Source organism: Marmota flaviventris, chromosome 1 (assembly GCF_047511675.1).
Source record: "Marmota flaviventris isolate mMarFla1 chromosome 1, mMarFla1.hap1, whole genome shotgun sequence".
Taxonomy (NCBI): Eukaryota; Metazoa; Chordata; class Mammalia; order Rodentia; family Sciuridae; genus Marmota; species Marmota flaviventris.
The window spans coordinates 140,894,362-140,919,217 of record NC_092498.1 but is presented as its reverse complement, the minus strand read 5'-3'; positions in this window follow the sequence as shown (position 1 = coordinate 140,919,217).

Sequence of the window (24,856 nt, the reverse complement as noted above, 5' to 3'; positions counted from 1 at the left end):
TGGACGTACTGATTCATATTGTAATGTTTGACGTTTTCGGGGCGGTGGGGGGGGGGCTTCCCTCTGGGGGAGGCGATCCATCCAACGTCAGAGGCGAGGAAGGACCAACAGGTTTGAAGCCTGCAGAGTAAATATTTAAACATGGGAAGTTCAATAGCTGTTAAATAGGTTCAGTAACAGGCTCATTAAAAAAAAAAATCAATACTCTTACTAATAGTAATGTACTGGGCTTCAGTGGAAGAGAGGAGACTAAATTGAAGTCATTTTTGAATCCAAAGTCAGCAGGAGCCAGCGTCTTGGACAAGTCCCCCCAAATTGGTAGCAAAACAAATCAAAACAGGGTAATGTATCGTCTTTGATGATGGATTTCCAGGAAGCGAGACTTCCTGAATTGCTGAGACTGATGGGGATCGTAGATCTGACCTGCACAGGGGAATAAGTAGGACTGGGAAGGGCTGGGGCGTGGCTGGGGCTTAGGGGCAGAGTGGTGGCCTTGCACGGGCGTGGCCCTGGGTTTGATCCCCAGCCCTGCAGAAAGAAAAGCAGAGAGGTATGTCTGGAGAATACCCAGGTGAGCAGCGACTCCACGACTTTCCTCCAAGATTATTTAATAAACAGGGCCGTGGCTTTTCAAGTTGGCTGCAGGTGCTGGGTCCTAAAGTTAATCATCTTGAACTTGGTGGACGTCTGTCTCTCCAAGTACTTCATCTTTGCAATTCGAGGGGTCAGACTGCAGTCTGGGCTCCTGGGTCCTCAGCAAGGGCCTGGTCCGCCTGTGCAAGGGGCCCTCCCTCCCTGGTGGTGGGAGGTGGCCTCTTCCCTGTGCTGTGTGATCCAGGACCTCCCAGGGCTCCAGGGTGGGGCTGCTCCTGTAGCCCCCCCCCCCCCCCCCCCCAGAGGCCACCAGCTCAACAACCCCCTGGGCTGGCCGCATTCCTGTTGGTCTCCCCCATGGTCCACCCAGTGCCTCCAGGAGCGTCCCCAACTAGACCACCCTCACCTTCCATCTTGGCTGGGGTCAAGCCATCCCTTCTGGAGACCCCCCCCCCCAAAAAAAAAAGACTCTACGTGACTCTTTTTTTTAAGTGTTTTAGTTGACACATAATAATTGTATATGTTTTGGGGTGGGGGTTGGTGTTTCTGTACGTGCAGACGTGTGTAAATACCAGCTGACTTCGGATTCAAAAATGACTTCAATTTAGTCTCCTCCCTTATTTACGCCTCTCTTCCTGCTATTTGGGATCATGTCACACAGTCTCGTCAACAGCAGGTGGACGAACCCTGCTCTGTGTCCTAGCACACCAGAACCTGCCCAGTGGTGCTTTTCGGGCCTGTGTCCCTTGACCCCCATCTCCATGCCACCCCCCCCCGCCAGCCTTGGCAACTGGTCTACCCCTCTGCTTCTGTCTCTGGTGCTTGGAAAACCAGGACAATAATCCCAGCCACCTCAGGGCCTCAAGGTATGAGTCAAATGAGAGGCTGCTGGGAAGCACCTGGCCACGGGCCTGGAACCAACCAGGAGTTCCAGAAACGCCAGCCACGGTATTGCCGATCCCCTAGGTTTGCAACGGGGACCCTTTGAGTTAAGAACTGAAAGGTGACAAGTGGCTTTTATTGTCTTCTTTTCTGCTTTTCCGTGTTTATTTCTCTGTGAGCATAAGGAGCTCCTAGAGGCAGCTGGGCATCCTGGCCCCTGGAGTCCTGGTGTCTACCTGTCACCTTGGGGGTTGCTGCTCTCACCTGTCACCTGTCACCTTGGGGGTTGCTGCTCTGGGCCTCCGTTTCCTTGTATGTGACATAGGGGAAGGGACTTCTGTCTCTTAGGCTTTTGGAATGCTCCAATGAGAAAATGCATGAAGGGTCCCTCACAGTGGCCAGCACACAGGAAGAGAGGAACGCACCTCAGCTCTTGTAATAAGGAGGATTAATCTATAGAAGAGGTAGATGGAAAGACACCACAGGTATTCAATGCTTGTATAGAATATTTCCTGGGTCAGGATGAAAATTTGTTACACAAGCTTCTGATTAAAACATAAGCTTTCAGATGATTGTTTGTTTGCTTGCTTTAAATAACATTGTCTTTACCCTAGAAAGAAGACAAAAATGTGTGTGTGGGGGGGAGTGGGGAACACACCACTACAACATATATTAACCATAGGCAAAAGGAAATATTTTCAAGATGACCTGTTTACAAAAAGATAGCAGAAGTTAAATAGAAATTTGGGGTTAAACACAGGGCTGGGTGGTATGTGGAGAGACGAAAGGAGAAACAGAACATTTAATCGGCTCCTTTACCTCCTGTATAAAACCCAATAAAGGGAATCTGAGCCCAAATTGCACCCAAATACCAGGGGAACAACAGCTTCGTGGAATCAAATCGAGGAAATGATGGTGTTAGCCACAGATTTTAATCTGACGAATATTCTGGAAATGGTTGTTTTGCCTCAAAATTGCAATTCGTTCATTTTTATTGGGGCATTCATGCTCTGCCCGGGGGGTATAGTTTTCTACACCCTGAGTTAACAAGGGCAAGCACCGGTGGAAGCCGATAACATGCCACTTGACTACACTTAAGTCCTTGACTTGTTATTAACTTTATTCCTGGTGAGGGGGCGGGGACTTGTATCCTACTGTGCAGTTGAGAACACCAAGGAACAGACAGTTGAGTGATTCTTCCAAGAACACACAGCAAAGAAGTGGGAGAAGAGGCCATGAATTCAGGCCTGCTGGCTCTGTAGCCCTTCTCCCTCACCCACTGTACTTCATGTCCCCAGATTCCTGGCATCTGTTAGGCAACTATAACATTCCACCCCCTCCCCATTTATAAGGGCAGACTTACCTCTGCAGGTATGGCTAGTCGAATGCTATATTTTTCCCATGATTCTTGGATGACTCCTCTGAATCCTTCTTAACAGAATTAAGAGAATGTACTGGCTACAATAGTCCATGCAGCCATTATTAATCTGTTCTAATTGGCCTGGATGACCAAGTCAGCTAGGTGACCAAACCAGTCGGGGCTGTTTGACTTGAAGCTACAGAATCCAGAAGGCTTTCCATCAGTGGATCTGGGAGACACAGAGGATGAAGGGGAATGTTCAGGAATCACAGTCCTGTCCCCTCAATTGGTCAGGCCCCGGGGGCTTCTAAACAGAGGCCCAACTGCTGAATGGGTTAACAGGTTGGACAGCCAGCCGTGGCTAAAACAGTTCTGTTGATGGTTATAAATCCAGTCTGGGTGTTTTCACCTGGGGAACTAACTCATCAACCAGAGAAAGAGCTAGCAACCTCCAGGAACGGGCCTTTGAAAGCCTCTGATGAAATCAGCCCGTTGATTAACGCAATTAGCACCATTAGGAAAGGAAGTTGTTAACCTAAATCAATTATCCACAGGCATCTATCACGCTAAGTGTTCCTCTATGTCTTGAGCATGTTGCACTGTTTGGTGTTTCAGTGGGTGATGACCATTAAAAATAAATGATGATCGTTGATTTTCTATTGATAACAGCTATTAATGTATCGGGGCCCGTGTGTCTAGGCCGCTTACATGTAGTGTACAGAAAACAGACGCGCTAACAATAGGAAGTGAGTATCGACTCCCGGGCCTCCACTCAGGAGGTAGATATTGACCAATGAAAAGCAGCTCCTGGCTTCTGATGAGTAAAAGGCAAACGGTTCCTATTAGCCCCATTGGTCTTTAATTACTTGTATCATTTACCTTCTGCAGCACAGAAGTTCCAAGGCCAGGAGGCTTTTCTTTGTGTCTGCTTGGGTATGTGATTCAGCCCCTTCAATCAGGGCCCCTAAGGACCTCCTGCCAGCTAGTCTCCCCCTGCATGAGACTCCTCTTGCCTCCTCTAAAACTTTCTATCACTTTGAACTTGCAAACTGAAACCTTCTGCCTGAACCTTCCCGATGACCCTGACACCTTTCTCCTAAATCGAGTCCCAAATGCAAAGACACACTGTCTGTGATGTTCGCAGTTCACATTTTTTTGGTATTCCTTCTGGCTCTCAGCCTTTTCCATCGGCTCCATGACACAGACGGTTAATAAGGATGATAACACTTACTGTTTATGTGCCAGACGGTATCTTCTAAGCATTTCCCAACTCCCCACAGCTCTGAAGGTGATATGATTGTGGCCATTTTATCAATGAGGAAATCGAGGGAGAGGAAATGTACGTTCTAATACATAGCTGCCTGACAGTAGCATCACGCTTTAATTAGGACGAGACCTCTTCCCCATCTGTTCGGCTTCTCCCTGTGTATTTAAAGTTTTATAGCAGGAGTCAAGTTTCAGGAATCTATTTTTGTTGTCTTGGGAATTTTCCCAGGTGTGTGTGTGTGTGTGTGTGTGTGTGTGTATGTCCACCCCCCAGAGGAAGGAACGGAATTACAGCAAGTTCATATAATTTACTAACGTTCACCTAGCCAATCAGTAAAGCAGGAGATTCAAGCCACATTCCCCTGAACCTGACTTTTGAGAACCAGGTAAAACTGGGGAAAATGCAGTCTCTTAAGAGAAGCAGGGTCCCTAAGCTATTTGTTTTTGGAGTGACCCCCTAGATTTCTCCATTCCATTGTGCCTGGAGTTAACACTGTAGGAACAGTGTTAAATTGCCTTCTGTTAAAATGCCTTCTGTTCCCACCGGGGCCTGGAGAGGATTGTCACACCCAGAAATATCTGCTCCATCCATTGGAGTGACTGGAATTAACCAAGCAAGTCGCTCTCAACGGGGAAGGAAGGGCGACTGGCGTCACCCAGGGCAACCCAGGGAGAATTGATATGAAGAAAACAGTGGAGAGGGGGTTTTTCCCAGGCCTCCCTCCTGACAATACCTGAGAAGCTCAGACCTGTGGAGCTGTCAAGGGAGGGTTCAACACCGAGAACCAGAAAGGCAGGCTGGGCTTCCCCTTGGGAACCAAACTGTCAAGAACTTGTTTCAAAATGCTTCAGACTTTCTGCTCAGATGAAGGCGCTTCCTCAGCTGTTTAATTAAGGTTGGGTGTCAGCAAATCTTCAAAACCAAGAGGACAGGTGTCAGCCCCAGGGCACGCTGCACAGAGGGGACCTCACAGGTTTGATCCTGGGGGCCACGGCTTCAGGATGCAAGCTCCTCCAGGTGGAAGAAGTAGGGAACGAGGGGAGGCCGGGAGGAGAGGCCAGCTGTGGCAAGGGGAGGCCATGGGAACCTGGACTCAGGACAGATAGATCCTTACAAGCGGTTGACTTAGTATTACACCCCAATTTCCCTGGAAACCAAAACTCCAACTCCCTTTTGATCATTGTTCTTGTTAAAAGGTCCTAAAGGATAATTACTACCACCACCTGATGCGGATGCCGGCTCTCCATGTTTTATTACCCTCGTTCTGTGAATGATTAGCTAGGTGCTTGGCAGTCCAGTGCGGTAGGCAGAGTCATAAGACCCCCCGCCCAGGTGTCTCCTGTCTGTCTTATCCCTGGAATCCCAGGAGCCCGTGGGTGTGCGACTTTACCTGGCCCAGGGACTTTGAAGATGTGATTAAATCAAGGAGGGGGGGATTATCCAGGATGATCTGAGTTGGTTCAACATCATCACAAGGGTCTTTGTAAGAGGGAGGGAAGCAGGAAGCTCAGTGAGACAAGATGTGAGGATGAACGCAGAGGCATTGCTAGAGGCTGGGAAGACAAGAAATTATACCTCTGTTGAGCTTCAAAATAGTATATCTCCAAATATGTTGATTTTTACCAATGTAATACCCACTTTAGTCTTCTGATCTCTCCAGAACTGTAACATAGTAAATTTCTACAATCTTAAGCCACCTAGGTTTGCAGTAACTTGTTACAGCAGCAAAAAGAAACTAATACGCTTAGCTCATGTGTTGCTTCACTCTTTGGAAGATCTTGAGGTCACTTCCAATGATATATAAAATGCAATGAAGCAACCAAAGGTAAAATTAGGCTCAGGCTATTTTTTCCCCCCTAAAAACATCCTCAATGGTGAGAACATTAAACACTGCAGGAAAAGAGGCTGATGTCCCTCCCATATCTGGTTCATTTGCCAGGATGAATGTGCCCCCTCAGCTACCTAGCAGCCAATGTGAAAAGAGAAATTAGAAACTTGGTGTGATTCAAAATGTCTGCACAAAACCCAATCAATTACCCAGAGGACCCGCTAGTCTTCAGATTAAAGCCAGAAACCTTCTTTTCTGGGGATACTCCTCAGTCGGGCTTATTGAGTGATGGAAGGAAACAGAAAGCACCCCACCATTCATGCCCCTCCACACCATTTCTTAGAAGATCTCTGTGATCCAAGTGTCAGGCACCAGGATGCAGAGTCTCAGGTATAAACTGTAAAAGAAAAACCAAATTAAAAGATGCAACGCGGTAAAATAGAGACTATCGAACTGGGAAGGATAAAAGAAGCCCAGAAAAAAGACACTTGTGCCGACCTGGGCACCGGGAGGAAATGAGGATGCGTCTTGAAAACCAGTTCCCAAGCGGTTCCTCACGTAGGTGGAGGGGCCTGGGCCGGCAGAAGGCATCATGGGAAGCAAATACAGAGTCATTGCAGATACCAGAAAGAGCCCAGCGATCATCACGACTTAGCAGACCAGATACCAGGGAAGGGGCCGAGTGGAGGCCTAGGACGTGGGCAGGAGTCAGTCCTGGGGCCTTGGTGACGCTGTCTAAGAGAGCTCTCATTCCCATATGGTCGCACCCTTCTCGGCAGTTTCTCCTTTTGTGGTCTCAGTAGGCTGTTTTGAGAGAGACCACCTTGACCTCACCTTTGTTACAATGCATTGCTGTTATTGTTTTATTTTGTCATCAGTTATTGGAGGTAACCCTTCCTGGGCCTGGTTTATACAGTAAACTTGCTCCTATGTATGTACATATCAGTCAAAGCATAGCCTATAGAGAGTCTGGAACTATGCACAGATTCCCGCATCCTCCAGGTCTTGGATCGTAGCCTCTGTGGATTAGAGGGCGTCTGTGCTTCTCCCACCAGAAGGGCACTCCTCAGTGGTGAGATGCTGCTCGGTGCCCCCCGACCCCCCGCAGCATGCATTCTGGGGGACAGGTAGGGTCTAGCCTGGCTGTTGCTCACAGAGCACTGAGTGCGTGGAAGAGGTCATCGGCTGCCCTTCACAGAGGAGGGAGCTGCCAACCGACTTGGCCAACGTCACAGAGCCGATGGGAGGGGGGAAATCCAGGGAGCTGAGCTGGGTCTGCCTCCCCAACTTGGGACTTCCAGAAAAGGCCGGGGGGGCTCTTCACCGACCCCCGCCTCTGAAGCAATTGGTGACGGCTACCAAGGACTTCCTGAGCCAGCACTCGCTCACTGATTGATTGATTTGTTCATTGATCCAGAGAGTCTCTCTTCAGGACTTCCTGGGCACTAGGCACAGGACAGAGCAAAGAAGAACAAAAAAATAGATGGCAACCTCTGTGCCCTTGTGGAGCTTGGAGTTCGGGACGCAGGACGGGGCAAATGCAGAGATGCCATGTGAGGTGCCGGGAAATGCTACGTGACGACTAAACCCAGATCAGGAAGCGCCATGACTGTGGTTCCAGGCCCAGGAGTAGAAGCTGGGGTAGGGTGAGTGTGGGAGGGGCAAACCTTGGGCACAGAGCCACCCTGAGATTCTTTTTTTTTTGGTACTAGGGATTGAACTCAAGGGTGCTTAGCCACTAAGTCACATCCTCAGCCTTTGTTAAATTTATGTATTTATTTTATTTTGAAACAGGGTCTCACCAAACTGCCTAGGGCCTTGCTAAGTGGCTGAGGCTGGCCTCCAGCTTGCAATCCTCCTGCCTCAGCCTCCCGAGTCGCTGAGATTACAGATGTGCTCCACCATGCCCTGCCTGAAACTCTTTTTGACAGAGGAGGGTGTTCTCCATATTTTATATCATTCTCTCACTAATCAAAGCCTTCAAAAGGTTGGTTTTTTTTTTTTAGGTCATTAATATGGACATTCATTTACTGATGATACAATAGCCTTCCTTGATTCCAGGACCCCCCAGTGAGTGCCTGAAACCACAGGTAGAATGGAACTCTGCATAAACTGTATTTTCCTATATTTCTATGTACCTGTGATAAAGGTGAATTTGTAAATTAGAAATGATAATCAGGCCCCATACTTAGGGCCATTATTAAGTAAAAGGAGGGTTTCCCGAACAAAATTATCATATGACCCAGTGACTCCATACACACACACACACACATACACACACACCCTAAAGAACTGAAAACAGATATTTGAACAAATGCTTGCACAAGAACATTCACAGCAACATTATTAACCATAATGATGATGCAAAGAACTCACCTGTCCAGGATGGATGAATGGACACACAAAACAGGATCCCTCCATAGGACAGAAGGCTATTCACTCATTGAAGGAGACGAAGGGCTGATACAGGCCTCTATGTGGATGAAGCTGGAGAACATTCTACTAAGTCAAAGGAGTCAATTAAAAATAATAATATACTGTTTGATTCCATTTTTTAAAAGTGTCCTCTGTAGGCCTACTCATAGCAGCAGAAAGCAGATTGGGGCTCGGCCAAGGCTGGGAGGTAGGAGGAAGTGGAAGTGATTGGTTAATAGAGGATTTTCTCTCAGAATCGTGGAGATGCTCTGGGATGAGACGGGGTGAATGTGATTTCATGGAGTGTGAAATTCTCATCAATCTTCTGAAGTCCAGTTCTGTGAAACTAGCAGGCTCTGTCTCACTGGATACCGTGGACCCTACTGAATACTCCCAGGTGACCCCTGGGGCCCGTGGTTGGTCAGTGGATCTAACATATTGGTTGGATGCTACTTTTGCGGGCATCTGTTGGGTCCCACCGTTTCTTGCTGGGTAACCCGAACAGCTAAAGGTCTGGAGTCCGGAAGAGAACTCGGTTTCAAGGCCCCTTTATTCCATACTGGTTTAGAGGGTGCCTGTATTTTATAGTTTTGGTAAAATCCTTGAACGTGATTCCAAGCCGAATGCAAGCCAGAGCTCCTTGGAAACCCAACAGTAAGGCCTGCGAAGCAGATGATAAATGTCCGGATCCCCCACCAAACCTCCACCCCTGAGTCGTCCTCTCCACTGAGAACCTGGTAAAAGGATTAGCTGCTGGCCAGCCACAGGGCCACATGAAAGCCAGCCTGTCTGCTACAGGACTCCCTTCCGCACGCCCGGCCCAAACATCCCACCTTCACCTCCTGTGATAAAGCCAGACCTGCTCCTGTGGATGTGGGGCCCGGGGGGTACCCAACACCTGCCAAGAGAATAAGGGAAGCTCCCTGGGGGGCGGGGGAAGCGGGGGGGGGGGGGCCTCTGCGCTGTACATCATCTGCGTGGCTGGCAGAGAATGAATTATTTGTTCCCAATTCGACGCCATCATCCATCACCGTCAATTTTCAGCCCATCTGGAAGGTTTCAAGAACCCCCATCAGGATCCGTGCCGTAAAACGGTCAGACCCGCAAGCCCTTCTCTAAATGGATTGCGGTAACTACAAATAGAGAAATAATTCCCGGTTTGGAGGAATTGGCGGTGCCAGGGCCCCATGCTCAACTTGCCCCCTTTAATCTCTGCAGCCAACCCACGAGGTGGATGTGTATCTGTTCCCATTTTGCAGACGAGCAAGCTGAGGTGGGAAGGAGGGTGTCAAGGCCTGCGAGAAAGTGGCCGGTCTCTGACCGCAGGGCTGCATCTCTGACCATCAGTCTGTGCGTCCCTATGTCCACTCTCACCACCTGGACTTCCCCTGGCTTCTCGGTGGGAACTGGAAGTGCACCAGGAAGAGAGGCTGCTTCTCCTTGGGACCCTGCTGTCTTTTCCTGGTTTCTCTAGACGGCGACTTTCTTTTGGCTACAGCAGAGAGGCCTGGACCTTATGTGAAGAACATGACCATGAAGGACAGCCACGCACATCCAGAAGGACTGATAGCTCAGTGCCCCAGACACCTCCGTTCTGTGGCTCTCGGCCGTGCCCAGGGCCCTGCCACCCAGCCCGAGCCTCCGTCTCCACAGAGCCCCCTGGAGTCCACCAGAAGGCAAGGACGAGGTCTTGGACACCCAATCTTGTTTGTAACCTTTGATCATCTGTAGCCTGGGCCTCAAGCTGGAGAAACAGACGCCCTGACGGAGCACGAACAGTGGGCCAGACCCAGGCTCAGGACCCCCCATCCCCGGATGGCCGAGGCACTGTCACCTCTCATCACAGTGCCCCCAGCGGAAACTCAGCGACAGAGCGTCAGGGGTCCTGATGACCCAGTTAATTGCGAGACAGAAATGCAGGCCCTGGAAGCCCTGTCCCCCTCCACAGAGCCTGTTCCCTTTGTCGGTGGACTTGGTTTGAGATGTTGGGGATCAGGAGGGAGGTTTTGTGCTTTGGGGCTGCTTTTTGATTTGGTTTCCTTTTTACAGAAATTCTTGGGGGAGAGGGTAGAAGGCCAATAGCAATATTCCCGAGAGGCCTGTCTCAGCCCCCCACCCAGAACAGGAAGGGCACCCACATCTCTCCACTGGCCCCTTCCCTGTCCCCACAGAACACTGGAGATTAGGTTAAAAGGGGGTGCCCAGCTGGGCTGCCTGGGGGTCAGAGCAGCAGTTGCTTCCTGCCCAGTAGAAGCCCAGGCACAGAGGAATGTCACAAGGAAAGCTCCACAGGGGACAGGCACAAGAAGGGACAGTGACAAGGACATCTTTTCACTCTGGGAGAAGATAAGCATCCCTGGCCTCAGATACCCTGGCCTCCCATCTGCTTCATCAGTGCCCAAGGACCCTGGGCTCCTCCCTCCCAGGCACACAGCCTCCGTGTCCCACCCCCTCTGCCAGCCGCCTACACCTAGGGATAAGAGGGCAGCAGGGACTTGGGACTCAGTGTCCCCAAGGTTTCCCATTGTGAGGAGTTTGGACTCAGGTCCCCAGGAGGAGGAACAGACGGTGTGTGGGCTAATCTGGGGTCCAGGGTCTGCTTGGGCCATGCCCGCTGGACAGGGAGACCTTCAGATGCACAGTCCCAAAGAGTGTGGTGCAGGCAGAGAGTGGCCTTGCTCCTTCCTGTCACAGCAGAGAGGAAGGGACAAGAAGCAGGGTGCCCAAGACACTGGGCTGGAGCGTCTGCTCCACTGTATGCAGAGGGCCCTTCGGCCTCCTGTCTACAGGAGCAAACCAAGGCCTCAAGTCCAAGCACCTGACTAAGGTCACTCAGAGTAAGAACAAAAGTTGAAGCTGCATGCGGTGGCGCACACCTGTAATCTCAGCATCTCGGGAGGCTGAGGCAGGAGGATCACGAGTTCAAGGCCAGCCTCAGCAAAAGTGAGGTGCTAAGCAACTCAGTGGGACCCTATCTATCTCTAAATAAAATACAAAATAGGGCTGGGATGTGGCTCAGTGGTCGAGTGCCCCTGAGTTCAATCTTTGGTACCCTCCCCCAGGGAGGGGGGGAAAGAAGCAGCACTGTTGAGCTCCTGTGGGACCTGGTAGCATTGAATGAACTGCTAAATAACAGAGGAATGAATGACTTTGGACCTGGAAGCCACAAGAGGCTATGCAGCTCTTAAAAGTGTATGATCAAAGTAGCAGCAACAATGTATTGGTCAGCTACTGCTGCATAACAAATTGTCCCAGGATCTGCAGATCAGGAATCCAGGCCCCGACAAGCTGGGTCCTCTGCTTCAGGGCCTTCAAGGCTGCAGTGACGGTGCCATCTGGAGCTGAGGTCTCATCTGAGGCTCAAATATGGAAAGATACACTTCCAAGCTCACACGGCAGTTGGTAGAAGTCAGTTCCTTGAGTCCTGCTGGGCTGGGAGCCTCAGCTTCCTGTAGATGGTCAGCACAGCTGCCACCAGTTCCTGGCCAGCTGGACTTCCCCAGTAGCGCTGCTGGATTCCTCAGAGCCAGCACAGACAGTGGTCAGCAGGGTGAAGCCCTGTTGTGGAAGTGACAGCCATTGTCTCTTTCTTATTCTGTTCATTCAGAAGGACGTTGCAGGTTCTGTCCTCTGTCCACACTCAAGGGAAGAGGATTATACAAGGGCGTGAGCCATAGGCCTCTGGGCTCATGGGACCACCCTGGGGTCTGTCCTCTGGGATGCACATGACCACCGCATCACCCCATTGCAGACACTAGAAGGTAACTAACCCGGGCTGTGTTAGAGCTGAGCTGAGCTGAGAGACGTGGGCAGAGGCCTCCTGGATCTCGCAGGATAAGGTAAAGATTGTTATTTTAATCTTAAAGCAACGTCCCTACTGAATTTTCAATAGCCAATTGATACAGCTAGATCTGGGGTGTTTTCCTATGTCGTTTCGAATTCTAGTGGAGGCGAAAGGACCTCACATGGTATTTATCCCTGTCAACATTTTCAGCATCCGGATCAGCTGTTAAACACGCATTGCTGACACCCGTCATCGCCACCCACGTAGAACCCTTCATTCATCTTGCAGAACTCTGTGGCCCTGAGACACCAGGTCCCCCTTCCCAGCCCCTGGCAACTGCATTCGACTTTCTGTGAATTCCACTGCTCTGAGGACCTCGTGCAAGAGGAATCATACGGGGCTTGTCCCCTGGCTTATTTCAATCAGCAAGATTCCCTCTCAATGTTCACCCATGCTGCAGACGTCTCAGAACCCTCTTCCTGTAAGGCTAAATGATATTCCATTGTGTGGATGCACCGCGTTTTATTTATCCTCTCGTCCATCAGTGGGCACAGGCGGTCTGCACCTTTTGGCTATGGTGAATACCACTACGAATAGGAGTTTGCTTCAAATAGTTACGGTGATAAATAGGACGCTTTGTGTATTTCTGCACCATTAAAATTAACAAATAAAAAAGCCACCACAGAGCTGGTCATCAACTGCTTAAAATTCATCAGTGCCCATTGCTTTAAGATTATAATAACAGAGCCGGGGCTGAGGCTCAGCAGTAGAGCGCTCGCCTGGCAAGCGTGAGGCCCCGGGTTCGATCCTCAGCACCACATAAAAATGAAATAAAGATACTGTGTCCACCTACAACTAAAAAATAAATATTAAAAAAAAGATTATAACAATCTTTACCTTAGCCTGGGAGATCCGGTGGAGCCTGCCCATCTCTTAGCTCCTCTTTGTGGTCACCACTTGGCAGTTCTTTGGGGGGAACACCTAAAAGTGGGATGGCTGGGTCATACCGTGATCCAATTTCTAATTTATAGAGGAACTGCTCAGATTTCTTTCCTGAAGGCCACTCTGGTTGCTCCCTACAATTAATTAATTAATTAATTAATTACCGAGAGACCTGGTAAAGGGCTGGTGTGGTCGTTCATTAGGGCAAAGAAGGGAACTTCCTCGGGACTGTGTCTGCAGACAGGAAGGTGAAGGGGCCCATCAGTGTCTCAACTCCACCAAATCCCATGAAGGCCCCCATGAAGGTGACATCCCCACCACGTCTCAAGTGCACGTCAGACACTTGGCTTGCCTTCAAGCCTGCCTCAGTCAGGAGGGTGGGGTGGCTGTGCCACACGTCCTCAGCCTCTGTGACATCAGCTGGGTGGCCAAGGAGTCAGTCCTCCGCATTTTCAGATTCTCCCTGCAATCTCCCCTCCATCCATCACCAGTCCCTCCTGGTTCCGCCCCTCTGGTGATTGTCGGGCACCTGAATTATGCAAAAGGAAGAGAGAGATTGTTACCTCTGCTTGGGCCTCACCCCCACTCGTCAGAGCAGGGGAAGGGTCCTCCCATGCAGGGACAGCTATAAAGCCCTCAAGGGCACCGTCTTTCTGCCCCGATCAGCAGCCTTATCCTGCCTTGTCCTGCCGTTCACGGACAGCCGGCTCCTGCTGTCTGTCCAGGTGGAGGGATGGGGGTCAGGTGCGGTGAGAGGGGCGAAGGCAGAGGAGGAGGGGGAGGGGAGCACCACCTGCCCATCTCCCTGAGCCCTGCACCTGCTTAGGGAAGTCCTCTCCTCACCCGTGTTAGAGGGAGGCCCGGCCTCTGGACAGCACCCATCCTCCTCCATGAGGCTCTCCTCTTTCAGTCTCTCTTTCCACTTTCCCTTTGGGCCAACGGGGTGCAGACACCCATTTCTGAGGATTCAAACTCCATGTTGCATTGGGGGTCACGGGGCAGGGGCATGGAGTCCCAGTGTCCAGGGCTCCAGTCCTGGCTCCACAGCTTCCTAGCTGCGTTCGCTTTGGAGAACACACTTCATGACACTGGATTCCTGTCCCTCTCGGTGTGGGATGAGTTGTGTCCCCACAGATTTCATGGGTTGAAATTCGAACACCCAGGACCTCAGAAGGTGACCTTATTTGGAAACAGGGCTGTTGAGATGTAGTGACGATGAGGTCCTCCTGGAGTAAGGTGGGTCCCTGACCCAACAGAAAAGGGGAATGTGGACTCAGGCAGGCGGAAGGAACGACAGGAAAGATGGAAACTCTGTTGCACAGGCCGGGGGCCACCGGAAGTGAGGGGAGAGGCCAGAACCGGAAGTGAGGGGAGAGGCCAGAACCGGAAGTGAGGGGAGAGGCCAGAACCGGAAGTGAGGGGAGAGGCCAGAACCGGAAGTGAGGGGAGAGGCCAGAACCGGAAGTGAGGGGAGAGGCCAGAACCGGAAGTGAGGGGAGAGGCCAGAAGGGCCTGCCCCCCGGTGCCTCCCCAGGGAACACAGCCTGCCAATGCCTCGGTCTCCGTCAAATTACCCGGAGGCAGTCATTTGTGTCCCTCAAGCCACCTCGTTTGTGTCACTGTTACAACAGCCCCAGTCCACGTCTCCTAGAGAATGAGTGGTCTAGAACCATCCTGGCATGGAATGGGAACTGTTTACGTATTCGCTGTCTCATGGGCTGTGCGTCCTCTGAAGGGGGGTCTACCTCTCTGAGTCCTGGAGAAGGATCAACAGCTTTATAGCTTTATAGGAAGGACCCACTGGGAAAAGGAAAAGCGGGTCTGTCCTTCCTTACATAGATTCCTCAGCCCTTCCATTGTTGGTTAATTAATGCCACACGCTGGGTGGAGACACAGCGGGGACACGATGTGCAAAAAACTCTGCTCTCGGGAGCACACATGGAAACCAAAGCAAGGCCAGTGAACACCAGGGCCGACCAGATGTGCTCAAAGGGACACACAGAGAAAGGAGATTGGAGAAGGGCTCTCTCTCCCTGACTTCCAAATGACCCTGTCCCCCATGTGAGGAGATAGGGAAAGTGAGGTGTGAAGACATCATGGATCTTGTCTAAAGTCCCAGGTCCAGTAGGTGGACCCCAGGGTCCTTTCTCACGGAGTCATAGAGGAGTCGGAAACAGAGGCCATTCCAACATAGCGGGCTTGAAGATTTGGCTTTACTCACACAGATGGAGAAATGGGGAGGGGCATTCTGGGACAAGAGGGAAAAGTATAAGCAGTAAGAAGGAACAGAGGCAGTAGACATCACCCTATTGTCACAGAGCCTAGATTCTAGACCATCAGGACAGTGAGATTTCCTCTCCTCATTTAATATACATTTAATGAGCACCTACTATGAATGAACTAGGGACACAATAATGAACAAGGCATAAAACATCTGTGATCTCATGGTGCTGCTATGGGCATCTCCATTCTATAGATGATAAAACCAAGGCTGAGTGACTTACTGGTGGCTCCAGGTCAGTGCATTTAACTGATGATTCCAGGTCAGTGCATTTAACTGATGACTCCAGGTTTTTGCATTTACCTGATGACACCAGGTTATGCATTTAACTGATGACTCCAGGTTCTTGCGTTTACCTAATGACTCCAGGTTAATGCGTTTAACTGATGACTCCAGGTTATTGCATTTAACTGGTAGCTCCAGGTCGCATGGTGGGAAGGCAGGATTCTGGCAGTACCAGTTTTCATTATCTAGGAGGTCTTATCCTCCAGTAGGTATAGCCCAAGAGCTAGGGACTGGCTTGCAGGTCTGTCTGGGAGCGATCCTACACCCTACCCATTGATAGGCAAACAGAAGTGGACCTTGAGAAAGTCGGGCTGGAAAGGGGCCTGGAGTCAAAGGCAGTGTGTTTTCCGTTTCCCATGCCTCATTCGCTTGCCTCTTGGCCTGCCCTTGGCTGCACCGACACCTCGGCAATGATTTCAGAAGAGGACTCGCATCCATGGGGACCTTTGGGGTTTTCCATTCATCCCCACACCTCTCGCCTGGTTGGCCTCACAGCCCATGCGGTCAGTATTATGACTGTCCCCCTTTAACAGATGGGAGGACCTGGGGCTCTGAAATGGACAGGGATTTGGCCATAATCTTTAATCAGACAGAAATTGAGGTGATCTCTTATTGGTAATCCTGGATCCTGTGTTCTTGGGGCTCACATTTTAGCTATTTTTCTTCCTAAACCAAGACTGTTTGATGGCCCCCATTATCCTGAGGATGAAGTCAATCTTGGCAGTATGGTCTACAGTGCCCATATGAGGAGGGACTCTTGGGACATCTCAAGGACCTCAGCTCTCACAACTCCACAGAAGGAACTCCATGGTTCGGCCACTCTGAACCCCTCGTCCCACCCCTGCCGTCCCTTTTCCCAGAGTGTTTTCCTCCAGCCTCCCAGCCAGAATCGACCTCTTCATCCACTCCTGGACGAGAAGCCTCTCTGCCGAGTCCCGCCATCGATGTACTGATCCTGATTGCTTCTGGGGAGACTGTCCCATTATTTGCAGTTTTGCTACTGCCCTGAGCTCTTCCTGGGGGATCTGGGTCCCTGGCACAAGGACACAGCCATCACGCAGAATGCAGTCTGAATTCAAATCCTGTCTCTTCCAGCAGGGTGACCACGATGGCGTGCCCAAGATAGTCTCCAATGACCTTTACCTGCTCGCATTCTCACCTTCGTTTAAAGGTGAAAAACTGAGCGTTGGTCAGCGTGACCAATAGAATATGGCAGAAGTGGTAGCATGTCACCCTGAACCTAGGTCCTCAAAGAGAGGACAGCTTCTGCTTCGCTGTCCTTGGATCCCTTGCTCTAGGCAGTCAGCCACCATGTGTGACGATGCTCAGGTAGCCTTATGGAAGGGCCGCAGAGCAACCAACCAAGGCCTCCTGCCCGGCATCTTGAATGCAGATCCTCCAGCCCCAGTGGCGCCCCCAGATGGCCGCAGGCCCTGCCAACATCTTGACTACAGCCTCACGAGGCACCTCGGCCACGGACACCCAGCTGAGCCCCTCCAGGATTCCTGACCTGTGTGTGGACTGTGTTGCGCATCGCAGCCTAGTGAGGGGATAAGTCTGGCACTGGGACCCTCTGTGGCGCCCCCAGCAGGGACTGACCACCTGAGGCAGGTGAACTCCCCCTCAAGCTCTGCCAGAGATCCCACGGGGCACCAGAGATGGGTGTGACCTGCCAAGATGTCACTCAACCTGCTGACTGCAGGACGTCATGGAGCAAGACTCGGCCCTTGAAACCTTATCCCTGCCTTTGATGTACCCCTTAAGTAAACCACCGGGGCCATCTTTTCTTTGACTAGTTCCAGAGCCCATGTGCACTACATCTACCAGGGGTTTGCTTTTGTAAATATATTTCTGGCCAGTTGTGATTTGTTCTTCACTAATTCTTTGAGACTTTAAGTTTTGGGGTGGCTTATATCCTCCAGGGCAGGGAGAAGAACCCCCCCCCAATGAGACGCTGGTCATCCCTCTCATTATTGACCCACAGAAAGTATGCAAAAAAATTTCCTCTTTGAGCTGTTGTAGGCTAACTTGTTACACAGCAATAGATAACTAACACTGTGTCCTCATACAACCTGCTTAACCTCCCTAAGTCTCAGCCAGTCATTTGTAATTGGGAAACAGTATTTCTTTCAGGGGATCGAGGTATTTCAAGGAAGTGATTTTTATCAACAACAGCAAACACATAAGCAGTGTTTCCGAAGTACCAGTCACTTTACATAAATTGATTCCTTAAAACATGAACAAATCACAAGAACATTGAAAGTGAATAAATGGAGGCCCAGAGAAGTAAAGCAACCAACCCAAAGCCCCACAGCTTCTAAGTGGCAGAGCCAGAATTGTAAACCAGGCGACCTGATCCAGAACTCTTCTTTGACCGGCTGATCTGTTTCATATATGAAGGATCTGGCTCAGCCCTGGCCATGTAGAAGAAAGTGCTCAGTCAACATTAGCAAGTTTCATTCAATGTCTCTTGCTATTTCTTGATAATTCTTACTAGGTAAGTCAACTAGTAAGTTTATTCAGTTGATAACTGATTTATTGTGGGATTTTTTTTTTAATCCCTAAGACCTTTGATGGTCTTTCCCCACACATACACGTCTCTCCTCCTGCTCTCGAACCCATGGTGGGTGCAGACCTGGACCTCAGCTGTACCGGATGGTGGGGGGGGGGGGACAGGGGATTTTTTTTTTTTTAATTTAACCACCCTCTGGATCTCTCTGAAGCCAGTGCTTCCTCGGCACACTTGGTGATTTCCCCTGCAACCCAGCCCTGGGCAGCTTCTTGTCTCTCTGAGGTCCCCAGCTGGGGCCTTCCTTCCTGTTTGGAGAAGTGAAAGCCTTGCTCCACCAGCCCTGGCCCAATATAGTTTCAGATCTAAAATTAACAACAATGACCTGGCTCCAGTCTGACCCTGCAGAGAAGAAAAGGGAGAAGAGAAAGGAAAATTCAAAAAAAAATTGTTTTTAAAAGCAACAACTAATTCTTCACAAATTAGGACAATAATAAATGTTCTTTCAAGTGTCGGGGCTTATTCTTAGCGAGACCATGACACCTAAATCCATTCCGGGCAATAATAGCAGGAAGGCCGGCGACAGGCCTGACTTCCTCCAGGGAGACAGGGGACTTGCGGGGTGTCAGGAGGCCCCAGGCGGCAGGGACGGAGCTGGGCAGTGCCCGACTCCCTGGCAGGCGCACGTCTCTGTCTGGCCCCCGCTGAGTTCCCCCCGGGGCTGCCCACCCACCTCTGGGTGCGGCTCTAGAACCTTCTATGGTCAACGACGTCCCTTATGCTCACCTTCCCAGCTGATCCTGAAATGGCCCAAGCTCGCGGCCAAGCTGCCAGCCAGGTGGGCGACGTGAGGACATGGCTGGCCCTGGGAGCCCAGTGGACACAGGGCTGTGGCTGTCCAGATCGGAAAGCCCCTGCATTGACAGGAGGCCAGGGGCCACCCCGGGCCAGTGGGCAAAAGAGGCAGGACACCACGGCAGGCCCATTTCTGGAGGAACCAGAATTACCTGGACAGCTCCAAATGCCCCCAGGCTTTGAAGGGTCTTCCTCAGACCGCGAGGCCACCAGGGACCGCCCGATCTTCCCAATCTCGCTCCTTCACTAGGAATCAGACCTCATCTTCTCAGCCCCTTTGGGTCTCAATCAAGCACTTGCCCTAATGAAACCTTTGCATATTTAATCCCCTCTCGGTGCCTGCTTCTTGCAAACCCAGACTAGCCCTCAGGACCCGTCTCTTCTCAGTGTCCCCCCTTCTAGAAGCTTCTTATCTCAGGACCTCTCTAACCTTGATGACTCTGTTAGTTGGGACCCAGACACCTGAGGAGATGGACGTGGAGGAGGAACAGCTCATCTTGGCTCCTAGTTCCAGAGGCTCCGTATGTGGTTGGCCGACTGCTGCCCAGGGCCTGAGCTGAGGCGGAACATGGTGGAAGAAGAAAGAGGCACAGAAAAGCTGCTCACCTTAGGGTGACGCAGAAACAGAGACAGCACAAGGAGCCAGGGACACAACACACAACCCCCAAGGCACACCCCCAGTGACCCACCTCCTCCAACCACACCTGGCCTGCCTGGATACCACCCAATAATCCACTGATGAGGCCACAGCTCTTAAAATCTAATTCCCCACCTCCTGGGTCAGCACCTGAGCTTTTGGAGGACACCTCATATTCAAACCACAACAACTACTAACCTCATCCCCAGCTTGGTGCTCCTTGTCCCCAGCTTGGAGGCTCCTTGAACATCCCAAGTCCATTCTGCCTCAGGGCCTTTGCACCTGTTCTCCCTGCTTCTAGGCCCGTTCCTCTCTGGGCTTAGAGGCTTATCACTCATCTTCCAGGTCTCTGCTTAAATGTCACCTCTGCAGAGGGGCCCTCCTCCACTCACTTGATTGAAACAGGCTTCCTGTCTCTGCTTCCCAATCAATATCTATCTAGTCCTTAGATTGAGAACACACATCACACTTTGTACTCAGTTGATGTGTCTGACAAGCTCTTCCTGAATGTAAGCATTACAACCACAGCCCCCACTTACTCGGGACAGACCGGGGCCAGCGCTCCACATCCTTTAACTCATTCAGTCCTTCTCGGCCCCCTGTAAGGTGCACAGGCACTGCTGTCCTTGCTGAAGGGTGCAAGAAGGTTCATGAATTCCCTGGGGGTACTACAAATGGGACAGAGGAGAGCAGAACCTTCCCTTTTAGAATCTACCCCTGGATGCTATTTGTCCTCTTTCAAAGAAATGATGCTGTGCTACACCAAGGGCCTCCTCCAACCTGGTCTTGCTGGCTCCAGCCAACCGGGCATAGCCCCAGTCTGTTTCCCAAGGACCCTGGAAGCTGGACCCTGGTTATTCTCCATTCCTCTGCCTGGAATCCACAGCGACTAGGGGAGAAGGGGGCTGCGTTTCTTCCATTTCCTTCCTAACTCAGCACCATTCCCAGTCACCTTCCTTGATGTCTCTCACTCCTTCCGCCTCTGGAGGTAAACTGATGCCCCTGCTCATTTGCATAGCCACGCCCTTACATTTGCATAGCCCCACCCACCCCTGCAAACAGTTCCTGGAGCACATTTGGACCAGCCAGGTCCTTTCAGGGAGCTTGGCTTGCATGCAAGTGAAGGACACCCCCATCTCATTTCACGGACAAGGAAAAGAGGCTCAGAGACTAAAAGAAGCCCCAGAAGCCCAAGGGTCCCTGGCCTGACTAACCAGCAGTGCGCAGGCGCATCTCCTCTGCCCCCTCTGCTCTTCATGACCAGGGCCACCTGGCCCAGGGGTGGGGGGGGCGGGGAGTGCGGGCTTTGCTGTCTCATAGACCAATTTGGGGACCTTGGGCAGGTTACTGCCTCTCCCTGAAAAATACAGATGATGATGATAATAATAATAATAATATTGGTTTTTATTTTCCAGGGACATTGTTAGAATTAAACGTCACTGTATAGAGCAGAGGCCCAGAATATAGTAAGTGCACAGTCAATCAGCCAGGCCTCCTCAGTCTCCTGTGGTCTGTTGTGACAGAGACCTCCCCGCCAGCGCCATTCCCAGCCTCCACTCCCAGAAGACAACAAGAGAACAATCCTCAGGAGCCAGGATGAGCTAATAAGCCCAGGTTATTCAGAGCCTCGGCTCTTACCGGGGCGCGAACAGCAGAAGGACCCCAGAGTCACTTAACTGGGTCAAAGTTGCACCTGCCCCCCCTTTCCTGCCCCCTCCCCAGCTCTGGGACAGGAATTATCACAGCCCCGTGGCCTCTGAAGGCCATCCCTGCTGGGCGGCTTTGATAGGGAAAGTGTGAAGAACAAAGGCCATTGTTCCCAGAGGCGGCTGGTGCCTCTCAGGCCCCAGGCCAGCTTCCCAGGGGTGAGGTCTGGCTCCAAAGACACAAAGACGAAAGTCATTAGGACCAGGGACAAACAATGACGGAATCCCTTTTATTTACCTGAACCGGAGGGGGCTGCCAAGTGCCGAACAATGAGGGGGGCCGCTGGGCGTTTCCTCCCCTGCCCTCCCTTGGCTGAGTTTCTTTTAAAATAATAGGACAGTGTGTGGTCCCAGGGGCTCAGGGGACGACCTTCAGAGCCTACTACTGGAAACAGGGGTAGGCCTGCCCAGGGCAGGGACTGCCTGGGTTCCATCCCCCTCTGTCCCAACCGCCCACGTCACTTGAAGTGAGTGGCGTAATTCTGTGAGCCTTGGTTTCCTCATCTGTAAAATGGCCATCCTAGCCACGCCACCCTCTTGTAAAATGTAGGCATCTCTGACTGAGTTTAGGGCTCCCTACAGGTGACCTGGAGTGGTCACCATTAGCAGCAGCAGCTCTGTGGGACTTTGGGCCGGTTCTCTGTGCCCTGTGGCCTCTCAGTTTTCTGAGGGTTCAGTGGGTGTAAGCCAGCAGTTCCAAAAATCAGACAAGGACCCGACAAGGAGATAAAGCCGATTGGAAAGCGTGAGGTTTGGCCCATTTGGAAGCACGTTCTTTTTAAAACTCTGGCCCTGGTTCACCTATATGTGGTATCCCACGTGACCTGGAGGATGTGCCCTTCCTGCCCAGCCCAAGCTGGTGTCCCCATATGCAGAAGGGGATGGCATCAGTGCCTTCCTCAGGGTCAGCACTGGAGAATGGGGACAGGGCTCCTCTGCATGGTGCCTGGTGCACACGGACAGGAGATGCGCTTTCTGATGGCCTGTGGCATTTGGTGACTTCAGGTGGTTTTTTGGACCTGCATCCTTATGGGTCAGGGATAGGAACAGCGGAGGAACGCCTCATCAGTCTCTTCCCCAGCCTCCTCTCCCAGTCGGGGCTGATTCAGGGGGTGACAGGAAGTTCCTAGTGGAGACAGAAGCCAAGCAGACTGGCTGAAGCCAGTTGCTCCACGCCTCTCAGCCCAGCTTGACTTTGGTTCCTGCCAAGGCAAGATGCCCACTGGCCATCTGCAGCAAAGGCCTTCCGGGTTAGGCAACCTCAGGGCCAAAGAGAGCTCTTCTTTCTCATTATTGCCAAAGGTCTGGGATTCTTGATTCCTATTGGACTGCTTCTGGTCACATGACCACCCTTGAGCCTATCACTGGGGTCCAGGACTGATGGACCAAGTCTGGAACAGGAAGTGGGCTCATGACCCTGACAGTCAAATACCTGAAGCCAGGAGAGATGGGAAGCTCAAGAGAAAATCCTGGTGCTGGTGCTGTGCCAGAAGGAGGACGGATGGGTGTGCAGGCTACTTCCCAACCGTTTAGCTCTGGCCTTTTAAACTTTAAAATAAATGGGATCATGGAGCTTTATTCTGCTTGTATTCTTTTTCTCCAAATTATGTTTGTGGGACTTGTTCACATTGTTGCAAATAGCAGCATCTCATTCTTCAGTGCTAGATAGTATTCCAGAGGGAGAATTCAACAAAGTTAGTGTATCCATTGTGTTTTTGGAGGGCATTTAAGTTGACTCCAGTTGCTTCCTGCTAAGAATATCCTAAGGGCATTTGGGGAGACACATTTCTGTTCAACAGGGATACAGTGCAGGAACAGGCTTCTGGTTCATTTCCAAAACTCTAAATTCCTTTATACTAAATTCTGCCTCAAGCACTCACTCACTCCTGCCTGAGTTCCCAGTCTTACAGCCTCCCCTGTGGTTGATGGACTTACCAGCCCTCTAGTCATGTGATCCAATTCCTTAAATTCATAAAATAATTTTGCATGAGCACCCATAGGCCTGTTCACACACACATACTCACTAATGGTTTTGTGTCTCTGGAAAGCCCTAACCAGAGGGTGCACCTCAGTTCAATGTCTCCCTCCATCAACAGAGGAAGGGACCCAGGTATCGGTGACAACTTGCTTGAGCGTGAGCTTTGATGAGAGGGAAAAAAAAAATGATAGAAACATAAGAAAGAGAAACTCAGAAAAAACTCAAAAGCACATCTTGTTTTTCAAGAGCACACACGCTTGATAATCGGAAATATTGAGTGAGCGCTCACCAGGCATGTGCCAGACTTGTGCCCGTTTTATTAGCCAGGGAAACTGAGGTTCTGAAAGAGGACCCCCAAACTGCACAATCGTTAAGAGACAAAGGGTGGATCAACGCAGGCTCTTGATCAGGAAGCTCTGGGTCCTTCTCCTCTGAAGACGTGGCTTTGAAACCCCCAGAAGCTAACTTCCACCTCTGAAGTCCATTTTTCCCTGTGTCTCCAGGCAGAAGTACCCAACCCCACACTCAGGCATGGATGCAAAGTCATATCCAGCAAGGAGAACTGGGTAGCGAATCTGATTCTGGCCCCCATCCCATCCCATCCCTCTGACAACCTACCTGGGACTCTGACCACCTGATTGACAAGTTGCATATGTTACTCTGCAATAGTTAAAGTCAAAGCACAGCGTCCCAGGCCCCCACCACCAGCCAACGAGAAGGTAAGAAGTGGGCAATTTGAGAAATGCTCACGTCCATCTGTGACCTCAGAACCCTCCCCTGGGAACACGCGGGCTAAGTGGGACGGTTGTCTCCGGGCTCTTCTGCAGTCTCTGCTTGGAGGCTGTTGTTTACAGTGATCCAAAACACAAACCCAATCCTGTTGCTCCCCTGTTCACAATCCTTCGATGGCTCCCTATTGCTTTGAGAATAAAATTCAGTTTGGGCTAAAAGACCCTCCGCGATCTGGCTCCTCTGTCACCATTTCTCAAACTTTCTGCTCCAACAGCCCTTTCCCGTGGCCACGAATTCAAGCCTCCACACCTTTGCTCTTACTGTTCCCTCTGCCTGGGATGCCCTTCCTCGAGGTCCACCTGACAGCTCGCTCCCTCTTACCCCTCAAGCTTAAGCAATATCATCCCTCTGTCTTTGCAAGCTGAGTTGCCCTCTGGGGTCGCCCTCTCTCCTACTTGCCTGTGGGAGGACTAGGAGCTCTCTGCACCCCAGGGTCCTCAACACACCTTATCCCAAGCCTCACTTAATGCTTTGTCCTTCCCAGTGAGGCTTGGGCCTCCTGAAGACCACCTTCATGGTGACTGGCACATAGTAGGCCCTCAATAAATTCTGGAGAGCAGGGAAGAAGGAAGAAAGAAAAGAAAGGGAGAAACCAATCAAGTATCCTGACTCTTCCTTCCACCATACACTTTCCTACTGATCTCTCTATTGAAAAACTCAGGTATGGGTCCCAAACACATAGTAGGCCTTGTCCCAAATAGTTGCTCAACTAAATAAAATCCGGCATAGACCCACCGCCTG